This window comes from Perissodus microlepis, chromosome 4 (genome assembly GCF_051167445.1).
Source record: "Perissodus microlepis isolate ML-2025 ecotype Zambia chromosome 4, ASM5116744v1, whole genome shotgun sequence".
In the NCBI taxonomy this organism is placed as follows: domain Eukaryota; kingdom Metazoa; phylum Chordata; class Actinopteri; order Cichliformes; family Cichlidae; genus Perissodus; species Perissodus microlepis.
In genome coordinates this window covers 5,927,352-5,932,473 of record NC_140464.1, presented here as the reverse complement: position 1 = coordinate 5,932,473, position 5,122 = coordinate 5,927,352, and the positions used below count along the sequence as shown (strand labels likewise).

Below are 5,122 nucleotides of genomic sequence, written 5' to 3'. Positions count from 1 at the left end.
TAGTATTTCCAACATAAAAGCCCCTCTACTCTTGAATTTATTGGCGGTCAGCGAAGAAGCTTAGAGATGCATTACCGCCACCTGCTGGTTGGATGTAAATAGCGGGTGATTAAACGGTGGAAACTGCTGTATTCTCCCTGTCTCCCTGTAACGCCTGTGCTTCTTCCCAGGTTAAACCAAAACGAAACTAAAAGCTAAAACTAGTTGTGAAAAATAATGTTGTTTACTAAAATAAATATAAAAAAAATTTTGAGAAATAATTAAAACTGAAACGATTTTGTGAACGTGGAAAACAAACTGAAACACTAATCAAGTTGTCCAAGTTGAACCAGTGTTTGAAAATGCTGAAATAGAGCAAATATTTTCTCATTTTTCTTCCCAAAAATTTCCCGACAAACATACAATCCATCATCTCATCACAAATGCAATTTCCTTTTACATGCGGAAAAAGTCGAAGAATGTTAGTTACTTTGCCTTTCTGGGGACAGCAACAGTACGTCAATGAGTCTTAATCACCTATGAGTAAATTGTCTTTAGTAATATCATATTCATACAGCTTACATCTATCAAATAATGTATGATATTTGCAACGATTGCTTTCTTCTCACTCGTGTGCTTTTGTTGTATAATGGCAGAATAAGGACTACACTACATTTTTCATAATGCTTAATCAGCATTCACACTGATTTGTTAATGTGTGATGTACTGCAGTGTTTTTTCTGCAGTTACTCTAAATATATGTTAAAATAGTATAAATGATTTCCAGTTAATATATTTATTTAATGATTTTAACCAATGACTGTATAAAAGATGGACGACGCGACAGCGCCTCCTCCCATCGTGCAAAAATAAAGCCCCCCCCCCCAACAACAAAAGCAGCCTTCGTCGCGTCGCTGTGACGTAATCGGCCTTAAAATGCAGCCTTTAAGGCTGCAGACCCTGATTTGGGATACATCCTCTGTTTTTACAGGTAAGCTGGGTTCCAAATAATACATATGCGATAGACAACAGTAGCAATCGATCATAAACGTAAAAGCTAGAGAGCCAATTCACGAGCTTGAGGGTTGATAACGGTGAATCACCACCAGGTGTTGCAAAATTCACCTTTGTTAGAGGGAAGTCACCTTTGTTAGATAGCAAAGTATTTAAAAATGAATTTCATTTCATTATGTATGATCTGAGCATGCGCAGAATGATCCACAGCGCTCTTTGATCCTTTTTTAAAATGATTATTAAACTGTATTGAGAAACAGTATACAGAACGTGTATACAACCAGAGCAAAATTAACATATGCCAGGGGGTGTAATACAAAGAATTACATACATCCATCCATCCATTCGCTTCCGCTTATCCTTTTCAGGGTCGCGGGGGCGCTGGAGCCTATCCCAGCTGTCATAAGGCGAGAGGCGGGGTACACCCTGGACAGGTCAACACACAGGGACAGACAACCATTCGCACTCACCTTCATTCGCACATGAAGGTGTGCACATTCACACCTAGAGACAATTTGGATTATCCAATTAAATTGGACCGTGGGAGGAAGCCGGAGTACCCGGAGGGAACCCACGCAAACACGGGGAGAACATGCAAACTCCACACAGAAAGACCCCGGCGTGATGTTGGAATTGAACTCAGGACCTTCTTGCTGTGCGGCAACGACAAATGGTAATAGTTTTCATAGCATTTTTGTTAAGTGATCCACGAATCAATTTCATGTAACATAAAACATCATTATAGTAATATTTAAAATTAGGCTTTTGGTTACTGTATTTGCATTTGTGAAAATAAAATTTAGCTAAGATAACTAGCAAGTTTATTATAAAGTAAACATCATCTTATCCTGTCTGCTTCTGTGTGTGTATATGTAATATGCATATCCACATAATTATGGATTATTATAATTATGATATTTAATAAATACACACTGTATTTTAAAGAACATACATTAAGAAACTGATTAAATTTTTATTTAAAATATATTTCATTATATTTTCTGTCATCATTTTATTATAGATTAAGTGCAAGAGTAGTTAACTGTGGATAAATAAATAATAGTTTATTGCAATAGCAAATTGCGCCTTGTTCTCAGGTGGACAGCAAGTGGAGAGTGATAGATGAGATGAGGAGATGGGAGGGGGAAGAGAGGCAAAGACTGTTTCACAGGCAGAGCCTAGTTTATTTACCACAGTTTTTGTTGCCTTATGGTTCCACCATAAGGCAACACCATCATAAGGCTTTCACCAATCTTTACATTTTGTTATTATCTCATAACACTTGTTTAATCAGCTATCAGCTTGAGCCCCTTTAAAGATCTCTGCATGGCCCTGACCAGGAGGGGATTAAAGAAGAGTGGGGTCAAGAGGCAGACTCAAGAGGCAGACACACAAACCACGAGCGCTGCCGTCCATTGTCTTTGCTAATGTGCTAATGTGACAAGCTGCAAGCCTGCATCAACCACTTCCATGAGCACAGAACTGCCTCCGTTCTGGCATTTACGGAATCGTGGTTAAACAACAGCGACGACAACAGCACGCTACACATTGCTGGCTTTTCACCACCCCTTCGTCTGGACAGAGACCGTGAACGCACCGGGAAGCAACATGGCGGCAGCGTGTGTCTGTATGTAAACAACAGCTGGTGCTCTAAAGTCATCGTGAGGGAGAAGCTGTGCACTTCAGACATCGAGCTTCTGGCTGTTTCCCTGTGCCCCTACTACCTCCTCAGAGAATTCCCACAGCTTTTCATCATCTTGGCCCTGACAACATCAGCAGTGGAGTCCTGAGGCACTGTGCAGGGTAACTAGGAAGTGTGTCCCGGACTCACTGTTAGGATCCACTGATTTAGTCACTGATCAACCTTCAGTCACGTAGGAGGACAGAGCTTCATGTTTATGGGATTAATGTGCAGTTTCATTGAATCTGTATTTATCTGTAAACAGGGTTCACACGGGTGCTTGAAATATGTGATGTTTGGTGGGGAAGAAAGGCTTTTTAAGCCAACCTAAGATGATTCGTTTTCATTTTCACATGGTCTTAGTGAGGTGATGCAAAGTGAAACATGCTTTCTGTGTTTTTTTTGGCCATGTGCTGGGAAAGCTTGAACATGGACCTTGAAAGTGCTTAAAAAGTGCTTGAATTGGAGCCAGAAAAAGGCGTATGAACCCTTGATTTGGAGGTGTTGGAGTCTGAAACCATGTGATCACTGTAAGCTCTGTGATTTATTACCTGATGGACCAGCAACACCTTCACTGTGTTTAAATGAGAATGAATCCAGCTTTACTTTAATATAGACGGCACTGTGCAAAAGTCTTGTGCCCTCGTTTCTTTACATTTTGCAGGAGAATTGGAAACGGGTGCAGCAATTCACTGAAACGTGCAAATATTCATTAAAAATACAGAATATGTGGCAAAAATCAAGTCTTTACAGTTGTAACGAGCTTGAACGTGAATGGTTGGTCTGACCTTCATCCTTCAGTTCACTCTAAACTCTCTGAGCAGCTCTCTGTCGTCTTTGTGAGGACCTGCAGGAACACTTCTCCAGACTTCTTGAAGGACATTCAAAGCTCTTCTGCCTTTTGTTGATGATGTTGATGATTCCACACTGTTTATGTCCTGCTGAGCTTTGTGCTCTGGGAATGCCAGACCATGACTGATATTTTGTAGATCGGACTGCGTAGTTGTGAACTGAGTTTTGTAACTTTGTAAACCGAAAGATCAGAAAATTTCTAGTCATTCACATTTATTTAATGGGCTAAATTAAGTTTTGTCTTCAGGTCCTGGGATGATGGAAGGCGGGAGGGATTTGCTCAGATTAAACGGTTCTTCTTTCTAAACAAAAAGCTTGCAGATTCTGGTTTCATTGTGTAGAATAAAATAAAAAAAATGTTTTGACCTGGTTTACAAACGTAAAACAAATGGAGTAATGTGCTTATGGACGTAGATCCATCGATTATTCACTTTATTCAGTAATATGTGGCCTCATTAGTAAAGAACTGACCTGCCTAATGTACTGCAAAGCACATGTACATATATTTCAAGATCACTGTAACCTCAGCGGCTTGAAATAAACTTTATTTTGGAGTTACATATTTTGATTTTGGGCAGTTTTCTTTAGGAAACAACTGTTTCTAGTCATTCACATTTATTTAATATGCTAAATCAAGTTTTGGGCATGTGTGGCACCATGATATAGATGAATACATGAAAATTGCAGCCCCCCATTTTATTTTTATGCTTCATGTCACTTCCTTTTGGGAAAAACTACTGTTAGTGTCTATTTTGCTGCAATATAAGTTCCGCCAGCAGAGGGCGCTCGGTGTCTCACACATCAGTAGCCGACACCTCGCTAGAAGAGTAGTGCAGAGCTGGCGCACCAGGTAGTTCCTGATACCTCCTGTTTCTCTGTTTTTACAGGTAAGCTGGGTTCCAAATAATACATATGCGATAGACAACAGTAGCAATCGATCATAAACGTAAAAGCTAGAGAGCCAATTCACGAGCTTGAGGGTTGATAACGGTGAATCGCCACCAGGTGTTGCAAAATTCACCTTTGTTAGAGGGAAGTCACCTTTGTTAAATAGCAAAGTATTTATAAATGAATTTCTTTTCATTATGTATGATCTGAGCATGCGCAGAATGATCCACAGCGCTCTTTGATCCTTTTTTAAATTATTATTAAACTTTATTGAGAAACAGTATACAGAACGTGTATACAACCAGAGCAAAATTAACATATGCCAGGGGGTGTAATACAAAGAATTACATACATTCAAATAATTTGTAATTACTACAAATGGTAATAGTTTTCATAGCATTTTGTTAAGTAATCCACAAATCAATTTTATGTAACATAAAACATCATTATAGTAATATTTAAAATTAGGTTTTTGGTTACTGTATTTGTGAAAATAAAATTTAGCTAAGATAAAAGGTTTATTATAAAGTAAACATCTTTTTTGTTGCCTTCGAAAGAAACAAAATACAACATATTCCCATTTCACAGTAAAGTCTTTGTAGAGATGTCCAGCAATGAATCTGCTGAAGTCTTTCCAAAATGTTCTAGCGTATGAACAGATCCAGAAGAGGTGCTGCACAGTCTCAGGATGGCTTCCACAAAATCCAC

The 5,122-nt window shown here is 38.9% G+C and overlaps 1 long non-coding RNA gene across 1 annotated transcript; it reads left to right on the top strand.

The window, feature by feature from the left end:
* Positions 1-859: 859 nt before the first annotated feature.
* LOC146388143 (uncharacterized) lies at positions 860-4,086 on the top strand. The gene is made up of 3 exons (XR_014800027.1): positions 860-970; positions 1,362-1,666; positions 2,288-4,086. It is a non-coding gene; the product is annotated as an uncharacterized LOC146388143 (long non-coding RNA).
* Positions 4,087-5,122: the final 1,036 nt, after the last annotated feature.